At 54.7% G+C, this 12,995-nt stretch overlaps 1 protein-coding gene across 5 annotated transcripts in view; it reads right to left on the minus strand.

Annotated features, from left to right (window-relative positions):
- Positions 1-3,992, minus strand: part of ZBTB44 (zinc finger and BTB domain containing 44) — a 35,454-nt gene extending 31,462 nt beyond the window's left edge. For 4 of the 5 annotated variants that reach the window (XM_032202032.1, XM_032202030.1, XM_032202028.1 and 1 more), the window contains exon 1: positions 3,937-3,992. The gene's annotated coding sequence lies outside the window, so the exon portion shown is untranslated. Of the gene's footprint in view, positions 1-1,822; positions 1,869-3,936 lie in introns of those variants that run through there. The other variant, XM_032202029.1, reaches the window with a different exon arrangement.
- Positions 3,993-12,995: the final 9,003 nt, after the last annotated feature.

The raw sequence follows: 12,995 nt of genomic DNA on the forward strand, positions 1-12,995 counted from the left end.
TGGCCACTGTCACCGACCGCACGCTGAGCTGCGCGCATTCTGCAGCCCTTATTATCCCAGCCCTCTCGCACTCTGATAAACCTGTTTGTCTGAAATCATTATTTCCCCGGCTCTAAATTGGAATATATTAAAAACACGCTGTCTACAAATAAAGCGTGGTTTAAGTCACTTCCTTAAATTGATTAAATGGAAATAAAGAACTAAATTAAATTCCCGGCCTTCCCAACTCCTCCCTCCCCATCACACACGTGAATGCCATTTTCCCAGGTCTGCAGCTCGCTCCCTACCACCACCATTTCATTTGTGCACCTTCTGCAAGCAGCACCAGACATTTGTTTTCATCCCGTGAAACCATTAGAAGAATCAATGTGACCTCCAAAGGAAGTTAAGAGTAATGGACTCCCGTGTTTACTTAGCAGTAAGTACACAACTATTTAATTAGATCTATTTGCTAAAAACTGCATCTTTCAAGGCAACAGCAGCAACCGCAAAGCGAGGAGCTTCAACTTCTTGCATAAACCAGTTTTCAGGGCTTTTTTGCTGCTTAATACTGCTGAAACAGTAATGGCCTGCTATCAAAGCGCTGCTACAGGTGAAGGCACATTTCCCACCCGGCTCTGTTCCTTTGTCAGAGCACCAGGTAATCGAGCTGCTGCCCCTTTTCAGCCGCACAATTCCGAGACTGATGTCATATTGCCAGCGACAGACTCAACGCGCCCTGCGACCGTAGCATTTAATTTCAGAGTCAGCACTTGACACGTTGAAGTATTTGGAATTCCTGAAGTCTGGCTGTCTGCACAGTTGCATAATTTGAGCAGGGATAACCTACTTCTAACCAGGCAGGAGAGATGTGTGTCAACAGACAATCCCTGCTACGTCAAGGGACATCTCCTTCCTCGTCACGTACCTGCACAAGCGTCGCTCGGCGATTTGTCAGTTTGGTTTTCTTCTTGTTTAAGCAGTGAATTACGACGCCAAAAAAAAAAGCGAAGTTACACGTATCACCGCATCTTGTTACAGAAATAAACATCCCCAAAGATCGTTGAAAAATAAAGTTTATCAGATGCAACAGACAGCAGCAGTGAAGCACCAGATGAGAAGGAACCAACACGAGGGCAAAGGACCCGAGGTCTCCTTATCAGTGACAGGTGAGCGGTGTTTGTGCAACCTCACCTTATAGCAGACATCACACGGCCATTAAGGACACAAAAAGAAAAAGCCTCCTTCAAACGGGTCACGGGGTTCAACCAAAAATAATGCCGGGCCACTTGTTCAACTTCACACGCAGGGGAAGCTGGACTTGCTTTTGATCCTCTTGGCAAACAGCTGACCAGCCCCTCGGAGCAGCATGCATTTGCAACAGACACCACAGAACGAAACCACCCCTTTAAAAAGTTGCCAGAGTTTATGATTAACCTCCTATTGCAACAAACACGGCAAGGATTCAGTTTCACTTGCCGACTACTTCTGTTACGTATTACAGAAGAATTACACAGAGACCCTCGCCCCCCAAAGCTCCCAGTCACAAACAGAAGAGTTCTCTCACCCTGTAAACAAAACCAGTGGGAAAGCTCCTCGGTGGGAAAGCAGGCGCGAGCCTCCCCTCCTCGCGAGCTAGCATCCGCGCAGCATCCACCTGGGGAGGCTGAAGGAGGGCTGGAAATTCCCTTCCCCTGGAAAGGGACTGCTCGGAGTGTTCGCACCAATTAAAGCCTCAGATTAAAACCAGCTGTTTAAATAGAAGGAGTCCCTCGGGAGACGCACTTACAGCATTATAACCAGTTTCTGGTATAAACAGCTTTACATCAATGGGAGTATTTACGTTGGTAGAGCTGCATCTCGGCTCGCAGGCTAACACTTGTTCAGCTCTATCTTCATAAACAGGAGCACTTAAACCCAGGCAAGGTCTCCAGGCGCATCAGGGCTCGGATCCGCGTTATGCACGGACATCGAGCTGCACGAAGAGAGCTCAGGGGCAGAAGAAAGGCACAGCACGTCTGGGATGCCCTGCAAGACTCCGGGACACCAGCCTGTGAGCCTCCAAAGCAACGCCATCCCTACCCGGTGCCGCCTCGCAGGGTTTGCAGAGCAGTACCACGAGCGTGACCTGCAGCTCAAAACCAGAAAGCACCTCAGGGGGGAAACTCCTCCACCTAAATAAAAGCTAAGAGTACCAGGCACCCAAAGGGCAAACAAAATTAAAATACAAGGAGAAAGGGAAAGTGCCATGCCAGGCGGGAGAAGCACAGAGAAAAAGCAGGGGCAAGCACCTAAGTGGGAAAGCTGAGAAGTTTCCCACGTGGGTAGGGCAAACCTAGGATGTGGTGTGAGGAGAATAATGAAAGCAGGAGACTTCTAGAAACATGCGAGAAAGATTCTGAGCTGGATGAGAACGGGAGGCTGACAAGATCAGGCAACTTCCAAACTACAGGTACCACTTGAAAAGAGAAACCCAATGAATTTCAGACCAGAGGTTTCCAGCTTGGGATCTGCAGACCCCCGGGAAGCACACAGACTGCTTCCAAGCAGCCTCTGGGAGAGTAAATGGAAAAGAAAACCCAGGGCAGCCATGAAGTGCAGGGTAAGAACAGGTGACCCCTCTGGCACGTGTAGCGAGGAAGTGCCACGCTGCGGGGGCAGGCGCCAAAACAGCTGCCGCCGGGTGTCTGCGGGGACACAGGAGACATGGAAGGACACACGGGGAAACCTGCTGCCTGGGAGCATGTGGGACAAACACCCGCATCCCGAAGGCGACCTGCGAAACACTGCCTGTTCCTCTCCTGGTGTGTGCAAACGGGCACGACACGGGATGTGCCAGCAGCCTTTGGTAGCCAGGCGATGCGACACCCGTTGCACAAGGCCCTGGAGACAGACCCTCCCTCGCCAGCAGGTACAACACGCTTGGCAGAGCCGTCTCTTCGCTTTGCTGGGAGATCCGTGCCTGCCTATTTGGCCGGAAAGCCTCAGCAGCTTTCTGCAGGCAGCGAGAAGCCTCCTGGGGTGCCTGCGCTTGAGCGGGCTGCGGCGGTCAAGCACGGAGGCATTCCCCAGCACAACCTGCATACGGAAAGAGCATCGAGGCACTCGGGCGGGCAGCGGTGCCCCGCTTGGGGTGGGCACCTATAGGCGAGGAGGCGACAGCTCTTGGCGAGCCGGGAGCATGGCACAGACCCCCCAGCTCCCGCGTGTGCCGGTGTTGGTGCCGGTGTTTGTGTCTGCGCAGGGCAGGCCGGAGCCAAAATAACCGGGGAGAGGCGGAGGGGGAGCGGGGAGGCAGGGGAGACCCCAACGGGTGGGCAGAGGGGCGGGGGGGGGGCAATGCCGGGACACGGGGCTCTGCCTTGCAGCCTGGGGGGCTCCCCTTCCTACATAAACACACGCGGCGGGGGGGGAGAAATAAATGAATACATAAATAAATAAATGAAATAAATAAATAAATGGAAGCAGCGGCAGGAGGCACAACTTCCCCAGCTGCTGCTTGCCCCGGGGGGGGTCTCAACAGGCCCGGAGGAGGGGACGGGGGGGGGACGGGGGGTTAACAGGGCTGGGAGAGGGGGATGGGGGGGCTCTGACAGAGCTGTGGGGGGCACGGAGGGGCTGAGGGGGGGACAAGGGGACCCCACAGGCCTGAGGGGGGGGGGCACAGGGGGCTCCTAAAGACCCGGGGGGGCACAGGGTGCTCTGAGGGTGCTGTGGGGGCACAGGAGGCTCTGTCAGGCTGGGGGGGGGCACAGCGGGGTCCATGCCAGGCGCTGCCCCCCCCTTGTTTTTATCCCCCCCCCCCCTTCCCCACGCGGCGCTGCGGGGGGGCGCTGCCGGGGGCGGACCCGCGGTGCAGCAGCCAAAGCCCTCCCCCGGCACCCGTTGGTTCCCCCCCCCCTCACCTCCCGTTCCTCCCCCCCCCCCGTCATCACCCCCGTTCCCCCCCCCCGTTACCTGCGGGGCCCGGGAGGAGGCCGAGCCCCCTACCGCGGCTGGGCCATGGCGGGGCGGCGGCAGGAGGAGGAGGAGGAGGAGGAGGAGGATGAGGAGGAGGAGGGGGGGGGGGCGGGAGGAAGGCGCCGCCGCCGCCGCCTCCCCCTCAGGCGGGGAGGGGAGGGGAGGGGGGGGGGGAGCGAGGAGGGGGGGGGCGGCGGCGCGCGCGGGGCTGGGCGCGAGGAGGGAGGGAGGGGGAGGAGGGGGCGCGGGGCGCGGGGCGCCGTGTTTGTGTCCCACAGTGCTCCGCGCGGGGCGGGGCCGGGGGCGGGGCCGGGGGCGGGGCTACGGGGGAGGGGGCGGAGTTAAGGGAGGGGGAGAGGGCGCAGGCGCGGGGAGAGCGCGGGGCTGGGGGCACCCCCTGTGCGTGCACCCCCCGGGACCGTGCACCCCGCACGCCCCACTGCATGCACAGAGCGGGACCGTGCACACGGGACACCCACGTTCGTGCATGCATGGGCAGGACGGTGCACACAGGACGCCCGCGGTGCATGCACCCCCTGGGACCATGCACCCCAGGCACCCCACTGCATGCACAGAGCGGGATTGTGCACGTGGACACCCCAGGGGGTGCACCCCCCAGACCATGCATAGCAGGCACACCGGTGCATGCAAGGAGCAGGACTGCACATGGGATGCCCAGGTGCATGCACGGACAGGACTGTGTACATGGAACACCCCGGTGCAAGCACCCCCCAGAACCACGCACCCCAGCCACCCCAGTGTGTGCATGCACAGGCTGGGACTGTGCACACAGGACCCCCTGGTGTGTGCACCCCCATGGATCGTGCACACAGGGCACCCCAATGCATGCATGGACCAGGACCGTGCACACCAAGCACTTTGCAGCATGCATGCATAGAAAGGGACTGCGCACACAGGACACCCGAGTGTGTGCACCCCCAGACCATGCACACCCCCATGCATGCACCCCCAGGACCAGGCCCCTTTCCCAGCGGGTGCCCCCCAGGCAACTGCCCCAGCACACAAAGCGCAGCCACACGTGGGAGTAGAATCCTCCAGTTTACGTCTACCCCAATGGAGCTGGGAGTTAATGAGTCTCAAGTTAATCCAGCCCTGTAATTTGGTCCAAATCTGCACTAACTTGGGGTAAGCGCAGTTTAATTTGATGTGATTAGTGCGGCCATTTTCTCTGTGGTCACGTTATTTATTTATTTATTTATTTATTGCAATAAGTGCTCAGTAAATTGAGGCAGGAAACAGATTGAAAGGCCACCGTCCAAGAACGTTAATCAGTGGTAAAATATTTTAAAGTGGTCCCTGGAAAACACCACACTGCTCCTCAAACAACAACAAAAACAACCAAAAAAACCCCACCACCAACAACAGAAAATAAGGCCAAACTCCTTGTGCTGGTGTAAAAACCCTGGGACTGTTTTTTTTGCTGGTTACTTGCAAAACCAGGGGGAGAGCGGAACCCCTGCAGGCTCTGGGATCCTGCTCTCTGCTGCTTCATTCTCCTTTGGCTTCCTCTGGTTTTGCGTTTGCTGGGAGCTGCAGGGTAAACCCTGTGCACTGCTCTTTTGCAAGTTACTTTGGTGAAAAGCAGGAGCACAACGGCACCGATTTGGGCAAATTGCACGTGTGTGCACACAGGTTGCTGCCACCTTTTTCAGCTGTTAAACAACACATGATTTGCAAGGCAAGGAAGAATCTGGTCCTGTCCATCTGCGGTTTAATAAAGATTAATGAAAATCAGGGCTACCATCGCTGCCCCTCCAAATGCTACCCCAAAAAGTGCAGAGCTGAGGGCATTTTGTGGTGACATTGCTGCAGACCAAGTGGGTTCAGTGGACATGCAGCTGATGCTGTTTCCTGAAGGCGCTCGATGCAATTTGCATTTTCTTGTTGGCTGCAGACACTTGTGCAGCGTGTTGTGGCATTGCTTTGAAACACTGATTTGGGATAATTTCGTGTACAAAGCTTCAGGTTCGGGCAGTGGAGGTGACGGTGGGTCACTGCCCTTGCTTCTGTCCTGCCCAAGCCTGGCCTCGAGCAAGCTGTGGGCTTGGTGGGTGAGGGGCCAGCTCTGAACACCCAAATTCTTATTGGGAAGATTCAGTGTGGTACTCACGGTGCTGCAGCGAAATCACCAAACCCTACAAGTATCACATTTAAACCAACAGCTGCTGAACCTGCTGCATGGATCCAAGACATAAAGCTACGCGGTGAAACAACGCGTTGCCTTTATTTCTTTTAATAACTAATTCTTTACAGTGCTGAGCACCTGGTGAGCAAAGTGTGTTGCCCCAAGAGCTGGGTGAGCCCATGACAGCACATCAACATCACCACAAGGAGATTTCCCCCACAAAACACTGCAAGAAGGGTGAGCAAGGGAGACTTCTGGGTGCATGCACCCAAAAGCGGATGCATTAACTCACCCAGCCATGACTGCAGCACCAGTGCTGCCAAACTGATCAGCCCAGGTAATAAAATAAAATAAAATAAAATAAAATAAAATAAAATAAAATAAAATAAAATAAAATAAAATAAAATAAAATAAAATAAAACACACACAAACAAAAAGAGCACCTTAATTTAATTTCTTCCCCTTTCTCCTTTTCCCACACAACCTCCCAGCTCCTGGCTGTGTTCTCCACCTGCCTTGTTAGGTTTCCAATTAGCAGCAAGGCATTGGGTGAGGGAATCGGGTGGGTCTGGCTGGCAGCAGGCCCTGCAGAGTATTGGAGGCTCCTTGCGTGGGACACGTGTGGGTTTGGGCATCAGCTGCCAACAAATCCTGGGCTACATCTGTGCTGGACCAAGCACAACTGGGATGCACGAGCAAGAGAAGGTGGGGCTCAGGGTACCGAACGGCACCCACAGCATTATCCAAAATACTTGCAACCCCAAATCCTTTGTAGAAATCTGCATGAAGGCTCTAGGGAAATCCACTCCAGGGATCACACTTAATAAATGAAATGTTCCAAGATGTGTAAAAGATCAGAGTCACAGCTTTCCCGTAAGAGGTGACTTGTTCTTAAGCACATTTTACAACATTGTGAGCTCGAGTCATTGACACAGATGGAAAAATGTTGACATGAAACCTGAGTAATACGGTGGTAAATCTGCTCTGTATCTACCAAGAGGGAGCCCACACTTGTTTATTTCTTGGGATTGTAGCTTGGCTGGGCTGGCTGCAGTTCCGCAGGTACAAACACCAGCGGGGAAATTAAGAGAAACCTTTGACAGCAACGCAATGACTCCTGGCCTCCACCTGCAGCTTCTACACAAGATGCAAACTCCTGAAGCCTTGCCTCATTTAACACATGAGATCTGAGCATTTTGGAAAACGTTAGAGGCTTAAAGCCTGCAGCAAGAGCGGTGTCGGCAGTGCCAGCAGCTCCTAGGGCAGCTCGGCCATCCGGGACAGCTTCCCTTTGTGGCAGCTCTGCTCTTCCTGCTGCTGAAACCTCCAGGACTGGGAATGTGTTTGACCTTCAGCGTTTGCAGGTCCAGCTCCGGTGTGCCGGCTGCATGCACAGGAATTGTCCCACCAGGAAGCTGCCCACGTGCTTGTGCGTCTCCTGATTGCTGCTGCTGCAAAAAAAATGTGCTGCTCGGGCAGATTTCCTCGCTGCTTCCGTCTGTTTTGCACCAGGAGGTCTCAAAGCCCTGGTGGGACCCGCTGTTGGCTGCACAGCTTCCCTGCCCCAGGCAGGATGCAGAGGGCACTGATGCAGGATGCATCGGAGATGTGCTTAAAGATGCTCAGCTGCTCTCTGGGGGCTGGTCTCTTGTTTGAATCCTTGAATCTTTTCCCTTCTGGCTTCCTGACTGCCTGCAAGCTCCCAGAACGGGTGATCCCTGGCTGAGGGCTTTTTCACCCCCTTGCTGCAGCCTGTAGGAGAATTCTCCCTTTGCTTCAGCAGCCCTAGGAACAGATCCCATACTCTTACAAGGCTGCTTTTCTGCTCCATGTGGGATGCTCCCTGTAGCACAGAAACCAGATGACACCTTCCTAGTGCCCTGTGCAGCCTCCCTGCATTGCTCCCACCCTCACAGAACCGCTGCCTTGTCCTTGCTTAGCACCCATGTGCAGGAACTGTCCCCTCCTTGCCCCTGCCTGCTGCGCACCCTGGGGCTCAGTTAATCACCCCAATCCTGCCGAGCACTTTGGCAACCCCCAGTTTTCTCCCAGTGTCCCCTCCTTTTGTGCAAGCACAGCTTTGGTGTTCATCCTGCGAAGGACACGATGTGCTCAGGGCTGCTGGCAGCTGCAGGGAAGGTAACTCTGTCATCAGGGGCCAGCTGCGAGCCCCCCGCGGGGTTTGGCTGTGCCAGCCCCAAGGCATCAGCTGTCCTTGTCGTGCAGGATCAGGCCTGGAGCTGGCACCCGAAAGGAAAACAGTGGGAGGTCAGGGGAAGAGCCTGGAAATGAGATGAGCCTGGGCGAACGCTGCGGAGCAGGATGGGGAGGTGGGGATGTTGTGCCAAGGACTGCAGCTGTGGGGGCATTGGGGCAGGATTTGGGGGTTTTGGCCTCTTTGGACCCAGGATCCTATCTTTGAGGTGTGCTGAATCGCAGCAGCCCGTCTGACATGCTGTCAGCCAGCACCTTTGGGAACCAGGCAGCTTGCTTGGGTGACTGAGTATGAATTTATCAGGCATCCACATGGAGAAAGAGAGCTGGAAGAGCAGAGGGGCTGAAAGACCAGGATATGTCAGCTGAGCTGAAAATAACAGCCTAAACCAGACATAGTGGTCCGAGGACACACCAGGAAAGATGTTTCCGTCAGAAATGAGGAAGGATTCATGGCTGGAGCACCAGGTGCTGGTGTGACCTTGCTGGGACATGGTGTCTGCTTCTGCCCAGGGACAATAAATCCAGCCCTGCATGGAGCCCCTGCAGCACGAGGAGGGCACTTCGTGCCATGAGCCTGGCTGGATAAATTCAGCAAAACAAGGCTGAAAGAGCGTGCAGCTCCTGTCTGCTAACAGGAGGAGGAAAGGTTTAAACTGGGGAGAGAGGAAAGCAAAAGGAAAAAGGAAACCAAGGATCAGCATGAGCACAGCAGCACGTAGGGAGCAGCTATCCAGGAGTAACTCGGGTTGGGGAACCCAGCCCTTGCTGGGATGAGGTTCAGGAACATGAGCAAACCCCCTTTCAGCAGGTGCTTGTGATGTCTGTGCCTGTGGCACAGAACCCCCTCCCCATCCTGCATCCTCTGAGCGATGCCAGCTTTAAAGACGTCAGGGATGCTGGAGCCTGGCTTCTATCACCTCCTCGGCAGCTGGGCTGTGTTTCTCCATCAATCACAATCCTATTCAGAAAATCCTCTCTCCTGCTGTCCAGATAGCTCTTTTGTGCCATGCACCTCCAACACAACGTGGCAGGGTGCTGCATGCAAGCAGAGTGCCCTGCATCAAGGGGATGAAGCCAGTGGGGGCTGCACCGTGCCCAAAATACTGCTGGATTTGAAGTGGAGCAGCGGCAGCTGGGCTTACCCTAATCATTTCCCCCATTGAGGCCACAGAAGCATGTCTCTGCCCACCAATCCCCACTCTTTTTGGGGTGCCAGCATGGACACGGTTACTGGGAAGCTCCAGTAAGTTTCATTTTCTGATGCCCCTGTTCCTTTTTATCTCCATAACACCCAAATCGTAACGGTGCTCGGCTATGATTAATTAGGGGCTTTTTCCTACCCGTTAATATTCTGAAGCCTTTGGCATTGTTGGAAATCCCAATTGTTTGACTCAAAGCCAATGATGGCAATGAGACAAAAAGGAGGGGGACAAGACAGGGCAGGAGCTGGAGAATGGGACACGGCTGTACGGGGGCCAAGGGAAGGCACCTGAAGCGAGCGTCCCACACGGTTATAAATAGGGTGTCACGCGTCCTGTGCCCAGGGCTGTAGTGACACATCCCGGGGCCAGATATCGCTGCCCACACAGTCCAACAAAATAGCTGGCAGGTCTGCGCCGCCACGTGCCAGGTTTCAGCAGCCCTGCGTCTCAGAGGACAGCACTGCACATAGAGAAACAGCACCGAGGTCCCGCTGCAATGCAAAAAGGGAAGGAGCCAGCAACCCTCCTGTTTTAGCCTGAGGCTGTGTTTCCTCCCGGTAAGCAGCAGAATTGGCTGCGTGTACATAAGCGCAGAGAGGAGGTGGCTGCTCATAGCAGGCTGCAAAACAGAGGACGACTGAAACTTCTGGGGAAGCGTTCTTGCTCCCTGGGTTTTGTCAGCTCCGTCACATGTTGTTTTGGTTCAGCATCTTAGAGCTGAATTAACTGTTTATTTAAAGCGGAGTAAGCTACTGGAAAGGGAGATTTAAATATTGCTTTTGGGACGGAGACAGAAAACATCCTGTGAAAAGCGTTAAAAAAAAAAGCAAAAAGGTGATTGGCAGGAAATCCTTTATTGAAGAGGTAAAGGCAGAGTCACAAACAGACTTGTTCTCAAAGTCAAAAACACAGAAAAAAAGATAAAATCAGAAAACGATATTTTTATTTTTTTTTCCCCTTGCAGCCGAAGTCCCGAGCTCACTTCTGTGGGATTTGTTCCGCTTGCAAAGCTCGCCCTGATTTGTGCACGCCGGGGGAGCGAGCCCCCAGCCGTGGGGCGCGGCGGCCGCATGCGGAGCGAGACCTCCCCTCTCCTGCGGGTTTCGGAGCGGGGATGTGGGAGCAGCATGATAAAACACAGACAGTCTTTTTTTTTTTTTTTCTTTTTTTTTTCTTCTCCTTTCCAGACAGCTACTGTACAAAACAAAAATTTATAATAAATACCTAACACGAGAGGCTCAGTACGTTGCTACAATCCTTCACTGAAGGGAAACATATATATACACATATATATCCTAATATATAACCTCTTCGACTTAATCAGCGTAAAGGCTACGTGTTTCTACGGGAAGGCAGGACGGGAACAGCACGTGTCAGACCCCACACCTCACCCAGACCCTGCACCCCAGCCCCAGGCAGGGCCCCATCAGCATCCTGGCTGGAAAAGCAAGGGAAAGATCAAAAATGGGTGCATTTTGATCAAATCTGGGTGCATTTTCTGCAAGGAGCCTCCTGCCCTTGCACGGATGTGCACCTTCAGCCACGCTCCTGCGGTTGCTCCTTTGACATCCTGGGGAGGTGCCAGGGGAAAAAGGGCACGGTGTGGGATTTGCCTGCAGCACGGAGGGGTTTTTGCATAGGGGAAGCTCTGGCTAAGAGGCTGCACAGCTAATATGAGAAGCTGGAAGAGGCCCTTGGCGTGCAAGACTCCTGTGCAGGGTTGATAAATACGGACGTTTTCCTTGGCACCGTCTCAGGCTGAAATTTCTGACCCATCCTAAATGGATGCTGGTTACAACGCTGGAGAGGAAACACATGCTCGCCTTTGAGCTGAAACCCTCTCAGATGCAAAGGGGAAAAGAAAATAACCCAGCAAGGCTACATGACTTTAGCATCCAGCTATTTGTTAGAGCGAGAGGCCTTAAATTCCTGGAGATTAATTAGCAGACAGAGAACATTGCCCGAAGGTAGGTCTGAACTGTAGCCCAAGCAGCTCTGCATCCAAACTCCGCAGCTGGCCTTTGTTTTTTCTTTTCTAAAAAAGAGCCAAGCCCAAACCCTCAGCCCTCTGCTCCCTGGTTATACTCCCCTTGGCTTTGAGAGGGGTCAGCCACCGAAGGGGTGAACGTCCCTGCTTTCAGAACCTAGGGTAGGGGACGGGCTTCTGGCCAGCGGCTCAGCTCCCAGTCCCATCCTGCACGGTGGGCACAGCACCAGGGAAGGTTTCACACCATCTTAGATGAACTCCCTGCTCCAAAACCAGAGGTCAATGTCGACTAAAAAATCCTCAGCCCTCTCCCTGCTACCGCAGAGCTTCAGCACAGCGTCACATCTCTGTACCATGAATAACACCGGAGCCTCCTCGCAGACAAGGCAGGCCGTCTGCTAGGAAAGGGGGCAAAAAGAACTTCTCCCAAAGGCACGGTTTGCAAGGTGGACCTGCCATTCGGTCACCTCCAAGCTGGTGAAAATATCTTACCACCCCCCCAGCCCCTCTTGCAGAAGCGCCCTCTCGTTTTGCAGCAGTATTTATTCCCCGTGCTCAGAGCAGCTCCTGGACAAAAAGCAGCTCCACGAGGCCGCTTCGTTTTGCAGATGGGGAAAGACAGATGTAGTGAATCCAAGTCCTCCTGCTGCTGCCAGCCAGCAGGAGCAAAGCCGGGTGTTTTTGCTGTGGGGATGTGCCGCTCTCCTCAATCCAGGTTGGGGTTTCCAGCCCTTTTCTCCCTCTCCCCTCTGCCATGGGAAAAAGGCAGACAGGAGAGGCCATTCCCCCAGGAATTCAAGGGGGAGACGCATGCCTGGCCGTCCGCAGGGAAGCAGCAAGGGGCACAGAGAGAGGAGCCTCTGGACGCTGAGACATCCACTCACGGCACGATGTCCATGACAAAACATTTGCAGATTCCAGCCCAGCTCCCAAGGCAGCGGCTGCTGCCAACACATGTCCAGCGAGAGGCGACTGCTTCAAAAGGGGAAAGTTCAGCGAGTGAGCAGCATCTGCGCCGCGGCCAGACGGCATCCGGGCTGGGAGAGGGGGCCCAGCCGGTCCCTGCTGGGCAGGAGGAGCTCCAGCCCTGCGAGGCTCCGTTTTAGACCTTCCAGTCCCAAATTAAGCAGGGCTGGAGCCAAACGCTGGATCTGAGCATCCTCGTGCACCCCGGGCTTGGGAAATCAGGGTTGAGCGGTGGCACCGGTCACTGCGGTGGGGTGGGAGAGGCTGGGTCTCACTCGGCACCTGCGTGTCCTGGGGATGCTTGGGAAAGGGGGGGCTGCAGTGTTGGAGGTGATAAATCCAGCAGGAAGCGTGATGATCCCATAGCCTGGCCTCCCACCTAACGCATGGCCTCAGCTCGGTCCTGCTGCAAGCCAGATGAGCAAATTATCTCTGCAACTAAAAGCACAGCTGATAAAGCGAGCAAGCAGCGCACAGAGCCGAGGAAGACAAGAGAGGGGTGGTGGCACAGCCAAGTGGCCCTTCCAGAGGGGAATGG

Source organism: Aythya fuligula, chromosome 22, assembly GCF_009819795.1.
Source record: "Aythya fuligula isolate bAytFul2 chromosome 22, bAytFul2.pri, whole genome shotgun sequence".
NCBI lineage: Eukaryota > Metazoa > Chordata > Aves > Anseriformes > Anatidae > Aythya > Aythya fuligula.